This window comes from Urocampus carinirostris, chromosome 1 (assembly GCF_059441175.1).
Source record: "Urocampus carinirostris isolate Australia breed hairy pipefish chromosome 1, RoL_Ucar_1.0, whole genome shotgun sequence".
NCBI lineage: Eukaryota > Metazoa > Chordata > Actinopteri > Syngnathiformes > Syngnathidae > Urocampus > Urocampus carinirostris.
Genome location: NC_142349.1, coordinates 19,259,881 through 19,287,054, shown reverse-complemented (window position 1 = coordinate 19,287,054; position 27,174 = coordinate 19,259,881). Strand labels below are relative to the sequence as shown.

At 40.3% G+C, this 27,174-nt stretch overlaps 1 long non-coding RNA gene across 1 annotated transcript; it reads left to right on the top strand.

Moving 5' to 3' along the window:
* Positions 1–49: 49 nt before the first annotated feature.
* Positions 50–26,870, top strand: LOC148373828 (uncharacterized). Its single transcript, XR_015852814.1, has 3 exons — positions 50–129; positions 567–694; positions 26,613–26,870. It is a non-coding gene; the product is annotated as an uncharacterized LOC148373828 (long non-coding RNA).
* Positions 26,871–27,174: the final 304 nt, after the last annotated feature.

Here is a 27,174-nt window from a genome sequence, read left to right as displayed (position 1 = left end):
GGGTGCTTGATAATGATCCAGGTGATTCGAATCACCTGTTTTGAAGCAGAGAAACTCCAAACACATCCAGGGGATGCGGCTCTCGAGGACCGGTAAGGCCACCCCTGGCCGAGACTAAGCATCAAGCCGGTAAGATTGTACCTAGAATTGCTCATATAATGAGCACATTTTCCGAATATAAAATAATTAAAAACGAATTAATCCGATCCCCGCTAAACATATGTTCCTGATCACTAAAAACACATTTAAACAGTAATTGAAAATAAAAATACAATAAGATAAATTGATGATAACAAAACAAAAAGGTTGATCAGTAACCTTAGCTGATTGCTCCCCTTAATAATTCAAACAATTCCGCTTTTTGAGCAAAAATAAACCACACCAACACAACACAGCCACTATTTACTCACAGCAAGACACACCATGTAGAATACTGTAATAATATTAGCAATGTACGATGAGGTCATAACAGTCAATTTATATGTTTTCACCGTATTTTAAACATTTTTTGCTCATGTGCCTTTTAATGTTTTTTGTCTCCTGGCCGTCGTGCCTCTGCCTCCAAGCTGCGTGTCCCGCGAGCACGAGAGATGTGAGAAAAGAAGAGCAAAGAAAAAAACACAACACAAGAGCATGAGATCAGGTCTCTATGGCAGGAAATGCACGCACTTACTGGGACACACGGATGCTGTCGGTGAGCTGTCTTGGGTGGGGGGCTTTAATGGTAATGTCTGAAAGTTCTCATAACTTGTATTTTTTTTGTATGTCGGGCAAGATTTTAGTTCCAATTACAACTCATATCTCGGAATTCTCGTATCTTAGGCGTATAAAGAGGTATTACTGTATTGTACTGAAGTTAATGTACTTTCTACTCCACAATTGTCAAATTTAACCTGACGAATTCAAATATTTCTCTCAAGTTAAAGTGATGCCGCCTTTTCTAGTGGATTGCAGATCTTAAGCCGGAACTGACCATAATTTTAGCCTGGGCCTAAAATGTTAATCATTCTGTTCAGGCCTAAAATGTTAATCATTACTTTCGGGCCAGGGGTGGTTCTGTGCTTGTAGACTTTTTAAAAAATAAATATGTTTCTAAATCTGTGTACAAAAAAAAATGCGTGGATACTAGACTAAAAATAAAACCACACATTTATTGGAAAAAGGGAAAAATTATTCCAGGAGGTCTCTGTCTATTATCCACCTGTGAATGTCTCTCTCTCGCTCTCGCTCTCTCGCTCTCTCTCTGATGTACTAGATTCTTAAGGACGTACTGCTGCTATGGGTTATGGCCCAATTTTAAACCCATTAAAATAACAGATGGCCTTTAAAAATATCCGTCACTCAAAATTGTCGGTTAATGTCACCTCTGCAGACAGTAAACGCTTGTACAGTCTTGTTCAACTTGGACTTCGTTACAAAAGAAGGCTTTCATTTGTTATTATAAAGCACCTCCCCTCTTCATGAGTCCTCACAATGTCAGGCAGGATGTAAGGAAAACTGAGATCACTTGCACTCGTTTCTTGGTTTTTATTGGAAGGAAGGAATGACAAGACGTGAATCTTCGATCCGTTGTTTGACGGATTGTCGGGACTTGACAGGCGGGTGAAGGCTTGGCGGGAATGGTAGCGGACAGGCGTAGTCGTCATGTTGTTGGTTGGGGCTGGAGAAGAAGGGCGTCGTTGTGTTCGGAAGAGAGATCAGGAGTCAGGCGGGCAGGGCAGGTCGTAGGCAGATTCGGAAACGGGTCGGCAACGGAGATCAGGTAGAAAAACAGGAGGCAGACAAAGAGTCGGAGGTACGGGCTTTCTGAGCAGATGGCAACAGATCGCAAAGTACAATCGAACAAAGTGTTACCGGAAGCTGGGGATTTAAATATACAGGGTGCGCCAATCAGCTGTCCTGGCTGTTGGCGCCAAATCCTGAACACAGGTGTTCCCAATCCGGGAATATTTTGCGTTTGCTTTGGACTAGATTTGTTAGGCCCGATCTTATAGCAGATTGTACTCCTTGCAATAGATGAGGTTTGACTTGGGTGATGTCCATACTTTCCAAACGCCTGTTGTCTTCCTCTGCCTATTTCACACCAATCAGGCATAAGCTGCCTTCATTACATGTCGCCGCCTCTCATTTGTGCGGCCCAAACACTTCAGAAGCGTGGCGGTTTATGCCTTTGATTGTCGAAATCCATCTTTGGAAAGACTTTCCCCTCTTTGGGTAGAAAAGCCGAGCCAATTTATTTTCCAGCTGGGTGTTTTTTCTGCTTGCATATCGCAACCACTTGAAACACAGCGAAACAACGGCTTTTTCCCTCTTAACCCTTTCCAGCTCAGTTTGCCCGATTCTAAATCCAAACGTTGCGATCAAGAGCGTGGTACCATAATGTTTTCTTTGATTTTCAATGCTAACGTGGGCATGAAATTAGACTAGAGAGAACAGTTCCAATTCTTTATAAACCTAAGGCTTGTTTAGGGTTTTTAAAGCCAGTGGCTGGGACATAATTTGCCAGATTTTCTTGAAGCTGTCATTGTGAGGATCCTAACGAAAGACAGAACATGTATTGCTTTGGTAGGAATCATCTCTCGATGAACATCTGCAAATTAGGTCAGATTTACATGTGAGTCCCACTTTTGATTTGTTTTCGTTTTTTTTTCATATATTTTTATACTTTTGATTGTATTCTAATGATTATCAAATACTGATACTTTGAAACCAAAGAACAAACCCTATTTACAGGATTAAGCATTTGTTTAACAAAAAAGTGTTTCCCATATCAACAAATATACCACATAATATTCATCTCCTTCCTGCAGTTACTTAGGATAGTTGTGGCCATTTTGTCATAAATAATGGTTTCAAAACAAAGTGCAGACAGAGTTCTCTTGAAAAATGTCACAAAATACTGCAAAAAAGGATGCAGTATAGATGTATTTAGCTTTGGCGCAGAAGGCGCTTGGGTGAGAGAGATACATATGGCAGTGCGCTAGGTGTTCAAAGATCTGCTCTGGGTGCTTGGCCTGCATGTTTTGGTGTTTAGTTTGTTCCGTGGGTTTTCATCATAAATTATCTCAACAGTGAATATACATTGTTTAATGTGCTTCCGTATACAGGATTCCAGAACGGGGGTTTATTAGTATAGTACCGACACTGTAAACTGTTGCTGGAATTCTGCCCTACACTGTGTTTAGTAGAGTGAACCAGAGTTAACTGAAAATTGAAATGATAGAGTAATATCTCTCATCTTTTATCCCCAAGCCAGATGAACTCATAAGAGCCATACCCAGGTCCTGACCCATGCTTAAGCATGTGTAGTAGTCCAACTTTGTTGGTGATAGAAAGCATCCATCACTGCCTTTTGGGGCTTTTGTGGGTCCAGAGCATTTTGTTGACAATATGGCTTCTAAAGAAACTGGACATTGAAAAATATTTTCAAGTCCCTAAAGTACATTCATCAAGCTGTGTTACATACATGTACAATTTAGACTGCAGTGTTATTGACTCACAGGCAGGAAAGGAGCAGCGGATAGGTCAGAACAGTTCAGATGTCATCTACCTCAGCACGGGCTCCCCCCAAGGCTGCGTCCTAAGCCCCTTGCTGTTCACCTTGATGACACACGACTGCGTCCCTAGGTCCGCCACAAACCACATCGTGAAGTATGCTGACGACACAACAGTGGTGGGCCTCATCAGGGATGACAACGACCTTGCCTACAGAGAGGAGGTGGAGCAGTTGGTGGGCTGGTGCAGGGACAACAGCCTGGTCCTGAATGTTGACAAAACTAAAGAGATCATTGTCGACTTTAGGAAAAACCAGCCCAACCATGCCCCACTTTGCATCAACAACAAGGCTGTGGAGGTTGTCAGCAGTATCAAGTTCCTAGGGGTGCACATTACAAACAAACTCACCTGGTCCGTGAACATTGCATCACTGGTTAAGAGGGCACAGCAGCGCCTGTACTTCCTGCGGAGGATGAGGAGAGCCCACCTGCCCCCACCCTCCCTCATCACATTCTACAGGGGCACCATAGAGAGTATCCTGACCAGCTGTATCTCTGTGTGGAGGCTGCAGCGCTACCGACTGGGGTAGTGTGAGGAGGGTAACGAGGACAGCAGAGAAAATAATCGGGACTACACTTCCCTCCATTCAGGACATTGGCCAGAAGCGCTGCCTATCCCATGCTAAGAACATTACCGGGGACCCCTCTCACCCCCATCATGGACTGTTCACTCTGCTAGCCTCTGGGAAGAGGTTCTGCAGTGTGCGGTGCAGGACCACCAGGCTCCGCAATAGTCTAGTCCCCCTGGCCATTAGACTGTTAAATGGTCAATCTAACATATAGTTAACTTAAATCTAAACGGCTGCTAAATCTGACTTTTTGCACTACTGGCAGTTTTTTATAGCTTGCCACTCATTGCACATTGCTCTCTGCACTATGGTAATTACAGCGTTATTGTTACAGTGTTAATGTTACTGTGTACCTGACTTGTTAACCTGACTGCCCATTTTGCACATCTGGTTAGCTACTCTTCTTGCACTATCGGCACTATGGTAAAATACTATACGTAGCCAATTACAATACAACTTTATTTATATCTGTACATTCAAGGAAACTGTGGGGGTCAGATGCATCGACATTTCGTTCTGTATACACGTGTACTAGAATGACAATAAAGTAGATCTGAATCTGAATCTGAATCTGTTTAGCCAATCAGAATGCCAACACAATTGAGACCAATACAGGTAGGCAGGAGAGTTCATCTAGGAAAATGGCTTCAAATTATTTATCTGCGTTGTGACTGTGGCCCTTTAAAGAAGAAAATAATCAATAGGCCATAGTCCAATGTGATCTTTATTAGCTGTCAATAGTTGTTAAAGCAAAAAGAGAATTTACAGAAGAGACATTGTGTATTATTTAGCGCCTTGTATTGGGGAATAAGCTTAATTTATTTTTAAGAAAAGAAATATTTTATGGGATAATAATAATAAAATAAAAATATTATAATTAACATGCATTCTTTTAAATACTTTAGATCAGAAGTTTGTAATTTTTTTACATAACCTGAGGCTCACCTGGAAGCAGCTGACATGATTGTCCGGCATCGTGCAGGTATTCCAAAAAGAAGAAAAAACAACTAGTGAAAGGCAAAGCAAAAATGAGAAGAAAGATTGTGTGTTTTGGTCACTTTGAGCATCCATAGTTTGTATTATTCTTTGTGCTTTGTAGCACTAGTTTTCGGTTGCACTGCACAATACAATGACATACACTGTAGGTGTGAAAATTTGCAAATGAGAATGTGTTTATGTATTTTTTTTACTCTTTCTCATTGAAATAAACTTCCAAAATAAAGGCTACTTTCATTTTTGGGCTTTAGCCAAATAACTCTATACTTTTGTAAACGTCTTTGCCAATTACATTTTCGAAATTTTCATCAACCTGTATTTTTTAATTGAATTTTATGCTTTTTTTTTCCATGTTTAGAATGAGTTTTCGTCTGAGTGTTTCGTTTTTTAGTTTTCTAAACTGCCATGCCAAATGCCCTGGAACTGGGAGTGTGTCATTTGAACCGCCTTGTGTAAATTCTACTTTGAGACTGCCTCTCCTTTTATCTTTTAAAAATAATTCAAGCCGATACGTTCCCAAGCAGGACAACACAGTAGCAGGAAGGGGTTTGTGCTTAGACAAAAGAGTTCTGACTTTGATCATTTTCTGCTGCTCTTTGATGCGGCCAATAGGAAAGTTTAATTGATTATGTAGAATGAGCAAGCAGAGCTTTTTAGTTTATTTTTTGGTTCGCTGACTCCAAAAGGAGATGGTTGCATGGCATATTGCTTCATTCTCTTTCTTCTTCCAAAGCAAATAAAGACATCAGACATCAAAGCACTCTTGGTTAATAAAAGAAGACCTCAAATATTTTCCATTATGTTTGACATGGTGTTGGGTTTCAGCAGCGAACGGATCCAAATAAAAACGAGATTATTCTTTGTTGTTGTTGTTGTTGCACAATCTGCTCTTAAGCCTGTTCTATGATCTTTGTTGGCTGTGATTAGTCAAAGGTATTCTCCCTGTCATCCATACAACTTTCCGATATGATAACCAGAGTTTGACACGATCCATGGCTTTGAAGTCTACAGCAAGTCCGTTTGTTTTGAGTTTCGGGCCAGAGAACCGACCCTTTACCCATGCTAGTTGCGTCTGTGGACTGGATTACTGTAAACGTGGGGCTTCTGTGTGAGCAAGAGAAATTCTGTTATTTGCAGGCATGAGGAGTTTAACGGAACAGTATTTTTCCGTGTTGGTTGACTGCTGCATTTCTGTATCTGCATACATGGCAATTTTTAAAAGACACCTAAACTTAGAACACAAAACAGCTGAGAAAAATGTGCTCTGTATTTTATTATGACACATTTAAAGTGAAAGTCAAATCACGTTTATTTGTATAGCCCTTAATCACAAAAAGCATTGCACAGACTACCATTACACCATCCTCTGACCTGGAACCGACTCAAGGGCAGTAAAAACTCAAAAACCTCAGCATGAGCAGAAAGGGGCCACATATGAGGTAATCCTCCTTCCAAGATTTCTTCTTGGCTCTTGGAGTCATCGATAGACCAGTAATTTCTGATTGAAGGCTCTGAGCAGAAATTAAGGGGAATTTTGTTTCAGAAAATTAGAAGGGGGAAATCCCATGTGTCATGATTTGCCAATTGTCATCACCTGCGCTCACTCGTTCAGCCCCAGAAGCCACTCGTTCCCTAATTGGTCCTCCTCCTATTTAAACATGTCATTCTTGTTCATTCCTGGTCGGTCTGTAAGAAAACCTCAGCGCATGCAAGGCAAGCACTTTTAACTCTTGCTCCTGTTTCGATCCCGACCTGTTTTCTGTATAGATCCCCGATCCAAGCTCCGTTCTCCTGTCCCGGCTACCTGTATCCTGAATTTGTTTCCTGTAATGATCCCCGATCCAAGCTCCGTTCTCCTGTCCCGGCTACCTGTATCCTGATTTTGTTTCCTGTAATGATCCCCGATCCAAGCTCCGTTCTCCTGTTCCGGCTACCCATATTCTGATGCTATTTCTTGTATCGATCCCCGATCCAAACTACGTTCTCCTGTCCCGGCCACCCGTATCCTGGTACGATTCTGTTTTCTGTATTGATCGCTGATCATAGCTCTGTTTTCCTGTCCCGGCTACCCGTATCCTACCCGATTCTGTTTCCTCTATTGATCCCCAATCCCTGGCTTCCAGCTCATCCCGGCTTGTTCCGATCTCCAACCACGCTTTGTTCACGAGGATTTCCCGCTCCTCCTGCCCAGCAAGCACCAGATTGCTTTTCCTTTTCCTCTCGCCCTGACTTTCCCGATCCCTTAAAAAAAACATTGTGTGAATGTTACCCATTTGGGTCCCCCGCTTGTACCGGTCATGACACCATGCAAACGTTTCTATAATACAAACAGAACCTTAAAATCACCTATTAACTGACAAGGAGCCAGTACAGGTCAGCTAAAATCAGGGTAATGTGATCAAGCTTTTTTGTCCAGGTTAAAAGCCTTGCTGCAACATTTTGTACCAGATGCAAACTTTACATGCTAGTCATCGGGAGACTGGAGTTATTACATTAAATGGTCCGCAAGCTAATGTACCAGGCCACATCATTTTGTGTGGCCCATTAGACAATGCTGAAAGAAGCACAAGAGAAAGATCAGCGTGAAACAATGAATTGCTGTTCTAAATATGTCAAGTCTAGTCACATTTACTTGTATCGCTCTAAATCACAAAATGTCTCAAAGGACTGCATAGGATTACAATTACACCATCCCCTGATCTTAAACCAACACGTGGGCAAGGAAAAACTCAAAACCTAAGCACAAGGAAAATAAGAAACCTTGAGAAGGGGCCTCACAAGTGGTAATCCCCCTTCCAGGATGACCAGGGTGCAATAGATTTAGCATTGGGTAGAAGTACACAGAACATAGTGAACATAAATAAAAGAAAACAATAGGTAATATGTTTGAAATTTGTCCGGAAAGTGCATGACAGCAACGACGCCTTAAGCCTTTAAAATAGTCCAAGAAATCTATGACAGCAATGATGCAGCTTCCCATCTCTGCCGGCTAGTCGATGCAAACATTGACATGATTCAGGTCCAGATGCTGGTCCGCTGACTCATCTCAAATCATCCTTTTTCCTCGTATCACTACCAGCTAGGCAGTCTGGAAACGATAGGAAAGGAAAAGTTTGAGGTGTGCATCAATCATAAACTATTGAGCAGAAGTGGGTCTTAAGTCTAAATTTTAAAACTTCCACTGAGGTTGCAGATCTTATCTCTAGAGGCAGAGAATTCCACAGCACCGGTGCTGGATGGAGAACGCTCTCGAGCCTGCGGACTTCATCTTGGCCCTTGGAGTCACAAATAGACTGGCATTTTCCGAGCAGAGGCTCCGTGCAGAAACACAGGGGGAAACCAAATCGGAGAGATAAGAGGGTGCAAGTCCATGCAAACATTTGTATGTTAGTAAGAGAACCTTTAAGTCATATCTTAAGCAAACTGGGAGCCAGTGCAAGTTAGCTAATATAGGAGTAATATGCTCAAACTTCTTTGTCTTAGTCAAAAATCTCGCTGCCATATTTTGAACCAGCTGCAAACCTTTGATGCTGGGCATCGGGAGACCAGAAAGCAATACATCACAGTAATCAAGACGAGAAGAGAGCTATTCTATTAATATTTTTCATATATAACTGAAACGGCAGATTAGGATCAAATATAACACCTAGATTTCTGACGAGTCAGTTGGTGATATTACCTTTGTCGAGAACAAATCACGACGACGAGCTGGACCAACAATCAAAATTATGTTTTTTTCTGGGTTATGTTCATTCAAATGCTTCCAAAGCCAGCCACGACTCACAAAGCACCGTTTGTAGCTGTATTTGCTGACTACCTTAAATAAACCAGACAAGTTTGGGGTAACCATCTCTTATACTATTTTACTTTAAGGCAATACAAAAAATATCAAATTTTAGAAAAAACTCTTGGATGTCTTTAGAAGTTTAAAGCTTTAGCTCCATTCCATATTATATGAAATCTAACAGATATACACATATTCAGATAAACATTTTCCCAATTTTAATCATTAAATCAATCGTTTAAATTTGTGCTCGTATGCTATTTTTTTTGTCAGTTTTCAGTCTGCATGAGTTTCCCCGAGTTAAACAAACTGTAGTGGAATTAGTTTGTCATTTTGTTTTAACAAATGCACAGTTTATAAACACTACAAGTGATTAAATCATAATAAAGGAAAGAAGTGATGTTAAAAAAATACTCAATAATCATTTCATAATCAAATATTACATCGATAAATCATATTTTCCTTTGAGTCTTCGAAAAGACCCCCGGCACTTTAGCCAAAGCACATTTTTATGGTATTAATTTAATAGTCCGGCCCCCTTGAGAATGTTCTTTCTACCATGTGGCCTCCAAACTAAAAAGAGTTTGACAATTCTTTCTCAAGAGGGGTCACAACCAATCAACTATCAGATACAGTAGTGTAGTTAATCGATCATTAAATCAACCGCCAACTATTTTTAGGATTAATAATCATTAAAAATGAATTTGAAAATCTCCAAATCTTATGCATTGTAGTTTTCAGTATGTTCTTTGTGCTGTATCGAAATTCAACTTTTTTGCAACAAACGGCAATTTTTGAAAATCCATTGATTTTGGTCAGTCTTCAACCCTACACCTTCCACTCCCTTGATAATTGCGTCTTACAGTCAGATCTCCTGTGCATTTACATATAATGAACACCTCCCAAATATACATATTTACATTGGTTCTGTGTATGCAAAGTTCCTTCATCATTATCAACATCATCATCACTATTACTTTCCACTTTCACTTTCATCATCATTGCTGTCTCCATACATTTTCAGCATACGGTATAATAAGAGTATCAATTAGGTACAAGAACACTAATTCTTATTGTTGCTGATAGTCCCGTTGATAGGTATAGTAATAAAAACAAGCATAATTATTAGCTTGACCCTTCTTTTGACTGCTTCTGCTCACAAACATGATTTATAATTAGAATAATATATATGATAATAAAATATGAATGATTAGTTGTACCAGTCTACTAACTCTATAATGCTACCAATCACTAAAAATCATTCAGACACCAATAATAATGACAATAATAACAACAATAGCGATAATAACAGTTAATAGCAGTTATAATGATAATGATTATAATAATATTAATAATAAAGTATCCATCCATTTGCTATATAATGGTTCTAATCTTTAAATATCACTCAGACCACATTTTATTCCTCTTATGTACCTTCACAATAAAGCTTTTTTGTGTCTGGATTTGAACAGGTAAATATTTGGACATCGTTTAAGTTCATCCTGTAATTTATTACAAACTTTCCCTCCGCATACAGGGGTACAGAATTTAAAATGTAACACATGCAATTGTGATTGGATTGTATACTGCATCTATTCTGATAAAAACAACTTCTCTACAAACAGCATCCATTGTATGCCTTTGTGGATGTTTTTTTTAATGTTTGCAATATTTAGTCCACAGGTCCAGATGGCATCTGCAGAAATGCATGTGTAACATCCATTCTGTCATGCGAATGTAAACAAATTTAAATACTTTTGCCTGCCAGTTAAACAGCACAAGCTGATGAACTCTTGTGTCACAAAGCTATTATCCGTGACTGTTGAAAGCCAGAGCCGAGGCCGTTAATGCTCGACCACTTTGACACAGGAATAACAGGACTAGGGCGTCAGGTTAAAGACGAGGAGAAAGTCATAATTGGCTCTCTTTTGTGTGAGGCACAAATGAAGATGAGCATATGAGAGCTACTTACTTAACCCAAATGATGGCCTTTCTTCTTTTGCTCTGTACTTCCAGTTGGCTTGCGGTGTTTATTTTCTTCCTGCTCCTTTGCTCAAAAGAGAAAAGTCTTGGACCAGGGCTCAGAATAGTAAACACAAAGCCTTGTCATTTGCGCCGAACTTTTGTCATCCTCCGCTTTAACCTCTCTTACATTGATTGTCACATTCAAAGGGCAGGAATCAAAGAGAGCTGTGGAATGCATTTACAGCCAAATGAACTTAGAACTGTACTGCTTGGCTGCTCCATTGTTTTGCTCAATCATGTCACTTTTAAATTGAGGATCAAACTCAGTCTTTAACACAAAAACAATTTCTCAAGCAGTATTTTTCCACTTCACCCAGTTTTTGCAATTACAACGGAACAGAGCCAATAATAATGGTGTGGATGTCTCTCACCCTAGCCACCACCTCTTTGACCTGTTACTCTCTAGTAGCTGCTACAGGTCACCCAAAGGTATTTCAAAATTGTAAAATGTGAAGAAATAATATGTGCTTTTTGCATAAAATCTATGTACCTTTCATCAGTATATTCCAAATATCTTCCGTGATAAAACATTTTGAAAACAGCACATCCTGTACTTCCTGAGCAGTGACGTAATGTAAGTAACACCGGCACGCATTCTAGCCAGTCACCATATTGTTTGAAGTGTTAATTAGTAGAAGAGGGTACGAGTGTTTCGGGGGGAGTTTTGGTAGTCTTTGTGGAGAATTCCTAGGCGTTGTGTCACAGGTGGACAAAGATACCAGGGAATGGAGGGCAAAAAGGGGCGAATTGGCAAATAGACACATGGACAGCCGCTAAGGGGGTCTAACTGGGACTGATCAATAAAAGGCGAGTCTGGCCGACCAAAACACACACAGTGAGTATCTCGATTAACCAGAATCCAACAATAACAAGCAGCAACGGCTATTGTGCTAAAAGCAAAGCTGGCCGGGGAATAAACAGACGCAGTAACACGGCAAAACCGGCACAAAAGCAAAGCTGGCCCGCTAAACGCGCTGTGCTGTGGCACACCTCTGTAGCGCATGCTCCGCTGGGACAGTACTAACTGTACCCCTACCCAGTGCGGTCGGTGAAAATGTGATAATAATATAATTAAAAAAGGAAAACACAGGGTGGCCAGCCAACGAGTGCCAACCAAGAGCAAACAAAACAGGAATACTGTTTGTTATTTTCTTTTTCAAATAAATAAAATAATAAATAGGTAGAACAGGTAGGAATTTCTTTTCTGTGTGTTCGGTACAGCCATCTCCTGTTCTCCTTGCAATTTTAAAATCCATTGATGTTTTTTCTCCTCATTTTGAGTGTCTACCAAACTACAAACTTCTCACTGTCTCATGATATCATGGTTGTTTGCGAACTTGAAACTGCTTTATGGGCACAAACAAACGCAGCCTGAACTTTTTTCTGCGGTACGGCAGAATCCTTGATTAAAAACTAGGGTTTTTTTTTTCTTTCCATTTTTTTTTTTTTCAAATATTACACTTTAATAATCAGTCTTCGAACATTATTCTTTACAAAATATAAGAAGTGAATTCAATTTTCAGAAGTTGTTCATTTGCAAACACGAAAAATTAATCAATGGGCCAGAAAGCCTTCTGCTGGGTTGTGACTCATGGGGTTTACTGCTGTTACTCGGATTTGAAACAGGAAGATATCCCCCAAGTCAAAAACTTTGATTCAAGACGGCGACTTGAAGAGAAGGCACTTCCTTTCATGTGATGTACTTCGATTATAGTGGGGGGTGAGGGCTGGGAGAAGCATTGCTTTGCCTCTTTGAAGTGAGCACCGGCCTGTTTTCCCTCAGCCATGGTGTCACCATGTCACTGCTCATCTGTTTCTTGTCTCTGATTGGATGAGATGGAACCGGCAGTCCAGACTGAACATTAATGGGTTCCCTCTTGTGGAGCAACAAATTCTAACTCTTGACAGGTAACTTTTGTGTGCTGAATTAGATATGTTTAAAGGTATCCCCAAACAGATTTTTTTTTTCAATTAGGCACACAATATGGAGTGTTCCTTCCCACAATTATGCATAAATTGTGGAAGATAATTAATGCGCCAGGCACACGAGAAAATTTGTCTCAAAATTGTCTGATCTGGTTCGTTTCTTCTAGATGTTTGCTGCCATTTAAGGAACAGAACACTTTCAAAATGGCAAACCCTAATAACACTGTTAGGGTCTGGCATCCCTCCCACCACCAGAGGGCCTCAATTTGTGTTTTGAACTGGGCACAAGTGTGTCCAATTATCACACACCTGTGCCCAATTATTTAATCAAAGAGGACATATTTGTCCAGCAAACTTTGTTTGGTCCTTTTTAGTTCCTCTGTCATCCTCTGTGTCATTTTCACCACCACGCCTGGTTTGTTTATTTCTGGTTAGGGTTAGGGTTTGTTGCTTTGCTCCTTGCATTTTCCGGTTCCACATTTCGTTTTTTGGTTATGGTTTTTGTTTGGGCATTTTGTTAGTTGTCTTGTGCCCACTTGTTTGTTTGGTTCTTTGATCTCCATTTTGTCAGTAGATACCATCCTTGTTTTGAGGACTTTTGCGTATAGTTCCACTTGGTTCATTATCACTACCATTAAATCAAACACAGCATATGAGGCAGCTCCAAAACAGATTGTAGTGAACAGCGGTTGCATACTGCTCACTTCTGCTTGGAAAACTGTGAACTTTGCTTACCCGATCGCTAGGCCTTGCGACCGTTTTTTTGGAGTTGTGAGTTTCAAACTCCAAAAGCTGCGTTTGGTAAGTTTACCTGCTGCCACTACAGCATGCGTTCCCCACTGCTATATCATTTTTCCTTGCTTGTCTTTGCCTCCTTTTTAGGTGGGTAATAGTGGTTTTTCGTTTTGTTTTGCCTGGTTGGCTAACTTTTTGTTTTGCTGACTGATCAGTGTTTCAGAAAAACATTCTACGCTGCCAGGTCAGAACAACATTCAATTTCAACACAACGTCTTGTAGATGGTTTAAAGGGTGGACCAATATATTAAAAAATGCCCAAAACGTCGATTGGGCACTTTTGTTCTGTTGACTCAGCTTCTTTTTCAGAAAGACATTCCACATTCCCAGTCCAGAACATCATTGAATACAAACACCATCTTTTACAGGCAATCAGGTGTATTACCCTAGATGTGAAAATTGCACCCAAAAAAAGCTGATTCTGCAATTTAATTTAGCCCATTCAGCAACTTTCCCGGAAAGACATTTTATTCTCTCAGGCAAACACAAGTTTGGCCAGGATCACAATCTTTTACAAGCAATCAGGTATGTAACTCAAGAGGGAAAGGCCACCCAAAATTGGTTCAATGTCTTAAAGCGGTTCATGCTTTAATGACTCTGAAATTTAGATAAACAAGAAAATCGTCTCCGACCACTCAATTTAGCTAGTTTTAGTGTTGTTGTTTTTTTACCCTAATATTCTAAAATCCTGGAAATAAAAACCAAAACGAGAAAAATAATCCTAAAAATAAAATGCAAAGGTACTCCAGGCATGATGCCCAGGATATATTTGCGTTTTATGACCAATGCATCATGGTAAGACGTGCGGGCGTATGCTTTGAACACCTACTAAAGTTACCAAATATGGTTCCTGGATACGGAGTTCAAGTGCATTGCTATAACACAAGTCAAAGTGTCCTCCTGACAGACTTTGTAATGACTACTTGAAATACTGACTTTTCTTCCCTCCCTTTTATGCTCTTCTTTCACGAATTCATGTCTGTTTCCATGTTGTTATTTCAACTCCTTGAAATAGTCCCTTGAGTACTATTCACAAACCTGTAACATCTAAACATTTATTTGCTCAAATCTAATTTTGTGGGTAGAAACAAGGAGGCGAGACAAAAAAAAGTGGCCCGCATTTCTTGGTTCCGTTCCAATAAATGTTTGGAGACATAACAAGTCATGCGGCAGACAGCCTGACATAGAAGTTGAGCGGTTCTCAGTCAAGTGTCTGTCCCGGAGTTTGTTGCTCTTTGAAGTCCTTGTAAAGTGTCAAAACAGAGGATTAGCATGAATGAGAAACTTGTATTTAGCACAGAGAAAATAAATCAATGTCTTTATGAATTCTTTCATTTATGTGCACTGGTTATTCTTGCTGATGCTACCACCTTTGGGACAGGATAAATTCATAGTGAACCCTGTGTTCATGGCTTGACTTAGCATAGGGCCAAACGCAAATTGTATTGTACAAGTACAGTAGTACCTCCTCATACAACCTTAATTCATTCCAGGATTGTGATCCTAAAGAACTATTAAACACATCTTCCTGATCACTTAAAACATCTTCAAATAGTATCCATCCATCCAACAATCCATTATCTGCACCGCTTATCTTTACTAGTGTCGCTGGTGTGCTGTAGCCCATCCCAGCCATCTGCGGGCAGGGGACATCCTGAACTGGTTGCCAGCCATTCGCGGGACAAACAGAAATATATAATTCACTCACTCATTCATACCAAGGGACAATTTGGACCGGCCAATGTTTTTTGAAAGTGGGAGGTCTGGAAGAAACCCAAGCAGGCACAGGGAGAACATCCAAACTCCACATGGAGAGGCTGGATTATCTGCAATTGAAACGCCGAGTAGCCGTGCCACCGCTTGAAATAGTAATCAAACATTGAAAAATACAGTAATAAGATTAAAAAAAACTTGATATTAACTAAATAAAATGCAAGTTTATTATTAGTGTACGGTAATAACAAATGTGTGAGTGTGATGCGGGTTAAGGAGTCGGGGCAGAAATGACGTCTGTAAGGACGAGTGACAGAGATTGCATACATGTCAACTTATACACGTTACTCATATTTTATGCATTTTTTGGATCATTTAAAAGTGTGTTCGCCGTATAACATTTTTTATACTGGATTTTTTTTAAAAAGCAGATCTTGCCCATTTCAGCTTTTTTCTAAATTGCCTTGGTCATTGGTAGCAGACGACCATGTCATATTAGATCGCTAATATTGTTACAGTATTTTACATAGTCTGTATAGTTGTGAGTAATTCGGCCACTTTTTGCGTAAAGTTAATTATCGCTTAATAAGAAGGATTTGCAATTGGTGGAGGATGATAGGTATGAGATCAAAAGACTGTTGATGATAGTTAAGCACTTACAGAACACCTAAAATTAAAGTTACTGAAACTTGAAATAAATGTACATGCAAAAAAAAATACAGCACATTTTTTTTGACTGTATTAGTTTACATGTGCAAATTGGATGAGCTATTGCTGGTAGCGAGCAGTCACGAGCTGTTAGTGGTCTCGAGCGGCCTCTAGTGCTATCCTCTCGTGAACTGGATATTTCCTCATATAGCAAGCAAGATTTTTGTTGCAAATAAAACTCATATACCAAAATTCTCGTGTTTAGAAATGCTCGCATAAAGAGGTACCACTGTATGCTTTTGATACTGCTGGTGGTCACTGATTGGGTTTCAGGGTGTTTTGCTTTGTGCCCAACATCAACATTCCCTCAATGGGGTAAACAACAACACTCTTACCGCTTTGCAAGCAGTTCTATTCAAAAGGCTGACTTAAGAAAATAATTAGCCTCATGGTTTTGTCGCATTGGTCGCGTAGGTAGCAACCAGTTCAGGTTGTCCCCTGCCCACTGCCCGAAGATAGCTGGGATGGGCTCCAGCCCCCCCGCAATCCTACTGAGGATAAGTGATGCAGATAATGGCTGGATGGATCGTTTTGTCACGTAACGCACATTTTGTCGCATATTTTTTGAATTGGGCACTAAAAGTCTTGTTTTCCTCCCTGTATTCATGCAGATATCTTGCCCAATACTGTATTCGACATTCCAAGCAACTCGAGAAACTTAGTCTCAAAGTTTACCAATGTGTCTATTTCTCTAGAGCTGTGATCTGATTAAATAAACACATCACTTCCAATATAGCAAATCCCACTAACACAACATGAATGGACATTTCTGAAATAGAGAGCGATTGTTGTGAACAGCGATTGCCGACTGCTCATTTTTGGTTGGAGAAATTCAAATGAGCTTATCCTGTCGCTGGGGGCCTTGTGACCGGTGTAATATTGTCTGCCCAGCTCACCGTTCGCATCGGGGTTGCCAAAGACTTCCTGTTTTGTTCCCTCTTAGCCCCCTGTTAGCTGCAATCAGTTTTGTTTGGCCGTCTAGCCTGCCATGTACATGGGTTTCCTTCCGGCTGGTCTTGTGTTTGTTGCTGTGGCCATTTTTAGTTGTTTGTTTCTGGTTGGCTTAGCCTGGCCTGGCTGCTCACTGCATGTTTTTGGTCAGCCAGTTTATGCGCTGCAGCTGCGGCTGCCTTTCATTGATCGTCCCGGTTAGCCCTCGTTAGCTCTCCGTGTGCTCGTTTTGCCAGTTATGCCCCTTACGCCCTTTATTGTACCATTACTGCATTCAGAATGCCTAGAGATTCTCCACAAAAACTACCAAAACTTTATCAAAACAATCGAGACATCTTCGACAAACTGAACACTTAAAATAATATGGTTACTGGCTTTCTTGGGTTCTAGTGTTTGTCTCATGATGTCACTGCTCAGGAAGTAAAAGACGAGACAGGCCGTTTTCCAAATGTACTATCACGGAAGATAATTGTAATAATCTAATGAAAGGAACATGCATTTCACGCAAAAACACATCTACTATTTTCTAACATCTGGCATGTTTTAGAATTTGGGAATACATTTAATAGAGCCACACCTGCCCTACATTTTAGAGACAAATTTGGGCTATTTGTTTTGTCTTAAACTGGGCTGGGTAGTCATATAGTACCTGTGACCAGTTTGTCATATTCTTCGTGGGTTCTTGTCATTTTTAATTCGGTCAAGATGACACAAGAAGTGAAACACACAATCAATGAGACAACAAAATCAACAACACTCGTTAATGGCCTGGTTTGGAAAAGAGAAAGAGAGAGTAATACAACACGATACAGTTGTCTGATACTCTTGGTGATCTAAAAAAGTTAAAAAAAAAAAAAAAGCAATAGACAATCAACTAAAATGTCAATTGTAGTTAGCTGATTTTAATTGGCACTACCATAATGTTAATCATATCACAATACATTTTTATTGTTGTATTATGGATGGCAGTGTGCAACATTTTTTTCGTGGGAGCCATTTATCATATTTTTCTTTTTTTTCCACTGGAAAGACAGCCAAATCAGATTCCATGTGCTTTTGAGGAATAAATAAGAACAGACAACTTTATTTTGGAGACTACATTTGGCTGGGGCCTTGTTGAGCACATGTTAGCAATTGAAAGACCATAAGGTGGTGAACCACTACATTAATAAACCGCCATGAGCGGTTGGAATCCATAAGTCCCATTAGCCCTGCTGTACTACATTAATGCAGCAAAACTGCTTATATCTTTAAAAGTTAAAAGTTGATACTATTAAAAAAAATACTTTAATGGAAAAGTGATCCATTAGAGCGCTGTGGTTATCTACCGTAAGCAACTGTATCTTGACTCGCATAATAACGTTGTGTATTTATATCCATTTAAATGCAGTTTCCCTTTGATTTATTATAGCGTTTTACTATATCAATGTTTTAGGCACAACAACACATTGTAATCTAAATTCATTCTCCAAAATCAACTCATCATTCATGTTTTGGGAAAAAGAATATCCCGAGACATTGAGACACAGAAAGGCCAGAGTGAGGAGCACAACCGAGGAAATTCATACACTTGTAAGGCTAACTAGGCAATTATTGTGCTAGCCCAAAGTACTCCACTAAAACTGAATCCAACTTCCTGCGGCAAGTCCATAAATACATGCTTACTTTGATGTAGTGTTACCAATGTTTATCGAAGTACCGGTACAATTTATGTGATGTGAAGAGAATGCAGATTACTGGGTCAATGCTAACTCTGTTTTAGTTGCAGTGACGTCACAGGCTTTTTTTTCCCTCTAACAAGTTCTACCTGCCCAATCCAACAGTATTTAAAATATTTGCCTGTGGGGCATTACACATGACAGAAAACATTGTGATAAATTTTAGGGTATTAAACCACAGGTAAATTACAACATTACTACAATTACTTATTACACACAAATCATTTTCTATGGTCATCATTATGCTATATTTTAGAGAAACTCGACATGGAAAAGGATTTGCTCATACTGAATGTGTGTTCGTCAAGCTGTTTTCCGTCTGTGCATGTCTTAGACTACAACATTATTGACTCATAGGCAGACAAGGGCAGAAAATGTTCGGGGCAACTGTTTAGCCAATCAGAGTGCAGAACACAACGAAAAACCGCCAAGTATCAAAATGTAAAATGCAATACAGCGAGGGATTACTGTAATACATTCAACTTAATGTATTTAACTTTGAATTGAAATCAATAGTTCTAACAACGTTTTATATTCAAGGACAATACATACTCATACTTGTACTATTCACACACTAAAGAATCATATAAAGTATATGTTGCATGATGGGCAAAAAAATGGATTTGGGATCAACAGAGTCTTTGAGAAGAATAAAGTGGTACCTCTACTTACGAATGTCTCTACATGTGAAAGTTTTACCTTACGGGAAAATATTTCCTCTAGTTGCAAAGACGTTTCAGGACATGAAGTCAAAAATACAGTAGAGGACGCACTGCTATTAGCTGCTGCCAGAGTTTCCAGAACATAAACAAACTGGCTATCGCTAATCCAAAATGTGTTCCCAAGTCAGGGTTATCGCTCATTATGACATCTGCCTTGCGCATTACCAATGGATTGGCAAAAGCTGACGTCATTGGGTCAGTTCTTCAAGAAACGCGAGGCAAAAAGGTAATATTTTTATTATTTCCTTTGTTCTTTGTTACATTATGAGATTCTCTTTTTCTGTCTATGTATTTGTTCCATGTTCTGACGCGCTTTTATGATTTATTAAAAAAAATACACACACATTTACTCTCAAAATGCGTCTATACTGATAAAATTCTTTAGTTTACAAACCCACTCCCAGGAAGAATTAAATTCGTAAGTAGAGGTACCACTGTGTATAGATCAGGAGGTGAAGTCAAACTCTTTATGCCAACTGGTGGTTCCGAACTGATCTGACTTCAGGCTTTTTCAAGTCAAGTCAAGTCGTCTAGGGTTGCTTTTTTTGGAGCATGACTAAGTTGTGAATGAATTGCTCCAATGACCGCATTAGAATTCTGTTTAGGTAAGAGTTTGCAGCTCCCAGTTAGATTGTCCCATCAAATCTACCGCCCTTTGAAATTCGAAGGATTAGCATGTTTGCTGTTTTGATTTTTTTTTTTTTTTGTCAATCGGCTGGTATGAACCGACAGGAATTTCACCCTTTTGCCTCAACAATGCGCATGCAGCTTGTCTAAATCACACTTGTTTACAAACATGGAAAGGGCTCTTTTTTTGCAAGCTCCTTCCTCGTATTCCAGGACTAAGGGAAGTGCTTAATTTGTGCATGAGCCTGAGCGTGCCTGCCTGCCTGTTGTTGGTGGCGGCACTGCGTCCCGTCCTGTCCGTCTGTTCTGCGGGCCATCTGTGGCTTGCGTGATGGGCTTTGTTCAATGCTTCCCTGTTAGTGGAAGTTAAAGAGGCTCAGTCACGAGCTTCAGCGGAAGAGACGCCACTGGCACATCGGGTCTCGTCTCTTCTGTCTGCTTGGAGACTCTCAAGTGCAAGCATGCATGCACGCACATCAAGACCGTGCAAACGAGCCTTGCTTTGACTTCAGAGTTGTTTTAGAAATTCTTTATTGAACATATGAGATGAGAACAAAAGTGGAAAAAGTATATGCCAGGTCCCAGACAGTGTTTAAATCTAGGCTTAATTGAGAGGCACTTATATCATAAAGCTTATGAGTAATGTTGACCTCATAATGTTGACCTCTTGTTTTCTTGTCCATGAGAAAGATGTCATGAGGCCCCTTCCCAATGTCTCTTATTTTCCTCTTGTTGAGGTTTTTGAGTTTTTCCTTGCTCTCATTTTGGTTTAAGATCAGGGGATTGTGTAATAGTAACCTGTGCAGTCCTTTGAGACATTTTATGATTAAGGGCTATACAAATAAATGTGACTTGACGCAAATCGACATGAACCCGGATGTTGCACACTGCATGCTTTCTGACCCATTGTACCGGCACTTGGACCAGTTATACATCATCATCAAGAACAGGGATAAAGAACTCCCATTTTTTTTCAAAGAGCCATAACATCCCCCAAAACAAAAACATACATGTCTGAAGCTGCCACAAAAACAAAAGCTTTATTGTGATCTATTTTGTAAATTTAAAAGAAAAAAGGGGATTCATTTATAAACGTTTGGAAGTTGGTATCTATATTTTCTAATTATTTTTAAAGCATACTGTTTTATAGATAAAAGTTAAAGATTGTAAGGAACCAGCACGCCTCCAGAGGACACCAAAAGGCAGACGGACTGGAGGACGCCAAAACTGTTCCTGATCACCTGCATCTAACTCTAATCCGGAACCCAGCGTTAAATGACTATGCCAACAGCAAAAGCTGCTGGATAAATGTTGCCCTTTGATGTTTAAGTGCCTGACTATACCTATCATCTATCTATTCTTGACATCTTGAACTTTGTCAGCCAGTCATGTTTTGAGAACTGTTTTTTTCATTGCTTGTGTAATTCATTCAAAATCAATTGATAATTAAATGTATCATTTTACAGTAAAATATTTTTTTTTATTTTTTTACATTTTTACTACATTTTAATCATTTGGAATTATATTAAATTAATTCACATCACATTATAGCATCACCCGAGGTTGGACACAAAGCCATTTCTGTGTGGCAGTTAGTAGAGACATTTGCCTCTAAAATGACATGATTACTTGTAAAATATTGTCATCCTGGCCAAACTTGGTCTTTCCTGAGAGAATAAAATATATTTCTGGGAAAAATTTTACATCTAGGTTAACCTACCTGACTGCCTGTAAAATATGGTGTTTATATTGACTGTTCTGGCCTCGGAGAGTGGAAGAGAGAAATGCTGACTCAAGCTAACCAAAAGTGCTGAGTCAGCTTTTTTGGGGCATATTGTAACTTTGCCTACTGTCTGTGAAACATGGTGGACATATCTAAACTCCTCCCCCCTCTTTTGGGTGGACAGACACACAAGCAAACAGAAGAGCGACTGAAAGACCCACAGGCAGTCAAGAGCTTCCAGGCCTTTATTGGTGGAAAGTTTGCTCTTTTGCTCGCCTTGGACGAATGGGTCAAAACTCTGACCACCAAGTTTTCAAAAACGGTGACTGAAGCAGTAAAATCAATGGTGGGAAAACACCTGAAGAAGATGAAGCCACGGGTTGCATAAGGAAGTCCCATCAGAACTTATACGAAATGGTGGCGAGCAAACTATATATATCTTGACAAAGATTTGCAGAAAGATCTGGCAAACAGGACAGTGGAGCATCTGCATGGACAAAATCATTAGTAATTATGCTACCAAAGACAGGAAACCTTCAACTATGCTCCAACTACAGAACCTTTAGTCTCAATACCCATGCAAGCCAAGTTATGCTAAAGGTCCTACTAAACAGATCCAACCACAAGCTGAAAACATCCTAGCCGAAGAACAGGCAGGTTTCAGGGAGGTAAGGAGGACCACTGAACAGATTTTTAATCTGCACATCCTGTGTGAGAAGTTTCAACATGAGAGAAAGCTATCGCGTTTTTGTTGATTTCAAGAAGACGTTTGACAGAGTATGGCAAGCTGCTTTATGGTGCACCTTGTGGAAGCATAACATGGGCCAGAAACTAGTAGACCATTAGTAGAACAACTGCATGCCAATGCCAACAGTGCGGTACTGATCAATGGTACTATTGGAGCGTAATTACTAACCACAGTTTGGCTGCATTCTCTCTCCAACTTTATTCAACATCTTCCTGGAGAGGATTGTGGCCAATGCTCCGGAGCAGCATGAAGGTACAGTCAGTATTGGGGGCACAATATCATTAACCTCCATTTTGCTGATGATATTGCCGGATTGGCATTAGACAAACAGGAACTCCGAGATCTGGTCAATTGCCTGGACAAAGCATCAAGCCAGCATGGGAATGGAATCGGAACAGAAAAAACAAAAGTAACGACCAACAATCCCTGAGATATCACCACAAGCATAATCATCAACCACACTGCGCTAGAATCTGCCACCAGATTTAAATATCTTAGAGTTGTCATATTAGAAGAGGGGTCAGAACCAGAAATCATTGCTAGGATAGCTCAAACCACAGTCTCACATGCCAGACTTAAACCCATCTGGGGGGGGGGGCAAGACATTGCAGTGAACTCAAAGATCAGACTTCTGCAAGTTCTGGTTAATTCCATCTTCCTGTATCCTTTGAGACATGGACTTTCACAGCAAAACTGGAAAAGAAAACCCAGGCCAAGGAGATGCAATGCTACAGGAACCTTCTAGGCATCAGCTACTTAGCCAACGTGACAAACAAAAGGGTGCACAACATCATCAGAGGGCACATATGACCATACAAAAAACTGTTGTCAACTGTGCACAGACGGAAACTTCAGTGGTATGGTCACGTCACAAGATCATTAGGACTGGCCAAGAGGGGCAGGATGAGAGGATGAGTGAAAAAGAACTGGGCCGACAACATTAAGAGATGGACTGGTGCCAACTTTGCCACGACCCAAGAAAAGGCCAGGATCAGTCAACAGAAGACAAAGCTGTCCAGAGTTGGGTCCTCATTGGTGCCCCAGCGATGCATGCGGTTAAGGTAACCATAATACAAAAACATGCTGTTTTTTTCCTTAAAGGACTTTTTTTTTTTTACTTTTTTTACTTGAAGTATCCCCTCAAACACGTATTATAATTTGTCAGGAAAACATGACGCCTTCATTGAAAGGCTGACAGAATGCCCGTACCTGCATATTTTACGCTTCTTTTTTGGCCCACCATTTACATGTCTCTGCATCCAAAGGTGTCTTGTCTTTAGATTATTCACACTAGTATGGCTTAGTCATGTTTTCATGAAACTCCAGTGAAGCATCACTTTCTTGGCAGAGATACTGATGGAGAGGCCCCTCCTTGCTGAGGGCACTATGAAGCTTGAAGTCTTTATTAGTGTTGCAGCACGTTTGCTACATCCTGGCACGCCGTTCTTGCATTTATGATGTTTGCATGTGTATTTCTGTTTATTAGCTCACAATTGCCTTCCTCTCTCGTATGGCAATAATATAGGGTGTCCCCCCCAAAATGTAAATATACACATTTTTGTGTCTGATAACTCAATTATTCATTTTTCTGTTTAGACTGAACCCAATGACTAAGCAAATACTGGTTGAAAAGGCATTGAAAGACTTAAAAAGGTGCTGATTTTACTTCCCAAAAATAGTTCAAAAGCGAAAGTTCTTAAATCCATCTTTTCTATATGCTGAAAGACAACTTTTGGACCACATTTGACGAGGTAAACACAGCGACGACTGTTTTTGGACCAAATTTGGTCTATGACGCAGTCGCTAAACAAGACTTTATTTTGGTATTCATTTTGGTCCATATAAAACCGATTTAGCTTAAAAACAATTCACCATCCAATAGACATTTGTTGATGGTGGGTAAGTACCAGATTTATTTGCGTATGATGCCCTAAAAAAAGAACTCAAAGTTTGGGTGCGCGTTACTACCCAAGGTTTTCTGGTCGTATACAGTATTACCGTATTCGTACAATGATTGATCGTTCAAAAAACACTCAAAAACTTTTCTGCAGCAGAAATCGAACTCAAGTCGCGGTGGTAAGAATGCCCAACAATGACAACTAGTCCACCATTGATCTTCGTCAGGGCTACTTTTCTTTACTAATTAGTGCAAGTTTGATATGTATTTCTAAAATAACAGCTGATCATGTAATTACTGTGTTATTTCGTTATTACCAGGTTAATTAAACAACTAGAAAATCACAATGACCCAGCACCTGTAAGCTATTTTCAGAACAGGTCCGCGGGCACCTCAGCAGTGGTGCCCATGGGCACCACAATGGGGAACCCATGATGTTAATATTATTTAATTCATATTTGTTATTATCGAACTAATTTTAATGAAAGATAGAGAATGGAAAAAAACAAAAGTCCTCCCGATAGCTAAAAATAACTGCACAAAACCTCAAGGAAGGAAATAACTTTTTGGTGTACTGTATCTTATAATGAATTGGATGTTGAAGGACATTAAATTTATATATATATATATATATATATACCGGAGCCATATCCCCCTGGTGGGAGGTGGCTAGAGTCAAGAACACATTCGCATGTCAGTCTTTCTGGGAGATTGATACAGAGGAAGGGATTCCCAGCCCACTTGCTCAACCCAACTGATTCCCATTAGGTGACCAAAACCCCCAATTCCAACACCTAATGCTGAGCGCCAAGCAGGGAGGAAATGAGTACCAATGTTGTAAGTCTTAGGTCTGACTCGGCCGAGGCTTGAACCAGCGACCTCCCAGTCTCGGGGCGGGCGCCCTACCCCTCAGGCTACCGAGCTTTTTTTTTAAATAAATATATATAATGTACTTACATCACACTGAGCTTCTTTTTTAAATACATATATATAATGTATTTACATCACACCGACGCAGCACTAAAACTCATCTACAATCAACTGACTGTGTCTTGCCCTTGTCCGGCGACTAATACACCTAACCCACCTTGTGCTCAAAATTGAAGAAAAACACTAGAAAATAGACATGAACGTGTAGGTAGTGACTGAAATATGTCATTGTTTGGCTTTCGTTCAGAGAGGAGGATTTATTCATGGAACCCAAGGCTATTTTAATCAAAGACCATCATAAATCTCCAGAGACAATCAATGGGCTAACATGTGACCCCGGGCGAGTTTTGTCAAGCTAGCTCTTCTGCATGGGAGGCCCACTGTCTTTGGCAGTCCATCTGAACAAGGTTCTTTTTTTTTTTTTTTTTTTTTTTTACGAGGGAAACATGAAAGCGAAAGAAAGGTGGAAAATAAAGGCGCAAAGCGTTTGATCGTGTGAAACTGAGCTGATTTACGCCTCAATCCAACACCTTCTCTTCAACATGGCTGAACGTCACCTGCTCATGCCAGAGGACTATGACGCTCCATTTATAACCGTTGGCTCCACGTGGCGGGCGTGTCAAACCACAAAAGCTTCATCTTTTCTCGTGAGCTAATACTGAGGAAATCATTAAGCTGTGTCAGACATCCACGTATAACAGAAAGGAATGAGCGGTGGTCTTGGATTAACTATCTTTATATAGAACCGGCTGTTTTTTTTATTGAATGACGTTACGTCATCATTACCTTTCAAGTTGTTTCACCTGAATCCCATTGACTTATTTCCGACCAGCCTGCGTCAATAAAAACACTTGTAAAATACCGCAATGACGAACCACTCGGTGTTGTTGCAAAAGCGTTTTCTAAAAAAAGATTGTTTTAATTCAGGCAAATGTAGGCCTGTGAGGAACATGTACGTATTCTTTTAACCTCCATTGTGCTGTTAATGCTAATTAATACCAAATTCTTTCACCCCCCTTTTGTGTTAGAGTTGTCACCGACCAATTTTGTCATGATTACTGCGGTTGCCCCATTGCCGCCAACAGCCCTGGTCGCTGATTGGCTCCCTGACTCTTTTTAAACCGTCGTCCTCCTAGAGGAAGCTGTCAGACCGTTTGCGAACCTATGCTCTCAGCTAGACAAGCTTTGTACTATCCGATTATCCTGCCCTGTTTTTTTCCTACCAGATACCTGTTTCTGGACCCGTTTCTGATTTTGCTCCTCCTTCCCGGCCATCGACCTGTTTTGCCCTGTTTCCTGCCTGATAAGTGTTGCCGACCTCTTTTCTGGACTCGTTACTGCCTTTGCTCCTCCGTCCTGGCCATCAACCTGTTTTGCCCTGTTTCCTGCCCGATACCTGTTGCCAACCTCTTTTCTGGACTCGTTACTGCCGTTACTTCTCCGTCCCAGCCATCGACCTGTTTTCTCACTGTCTACGACTACCCTCGCTCGACACAGGAGTGCCACTTCCGCGTTCCTGCCATCAGCTACCCGTGACTGACGATCATCGGATCGTGGAAGCAAGCGCTGCTCTCTTTCTCAATAAAAGCTGAGTAAAACGAACGCTATTGGGTCCTGTCCCCGTTCCTGGCTTGTGACAAATTTTGGATTTGAAATGCATACTAAACTATTGGTTTATTGCATCAAGGCTTCTTGACTTTGCCAGGAAAGTATTTATTTAACAAAATAAAGTAAACAACACAATCACAACAATGTAAAATGTTTTACTTGAAACTTTAGCAAAACATG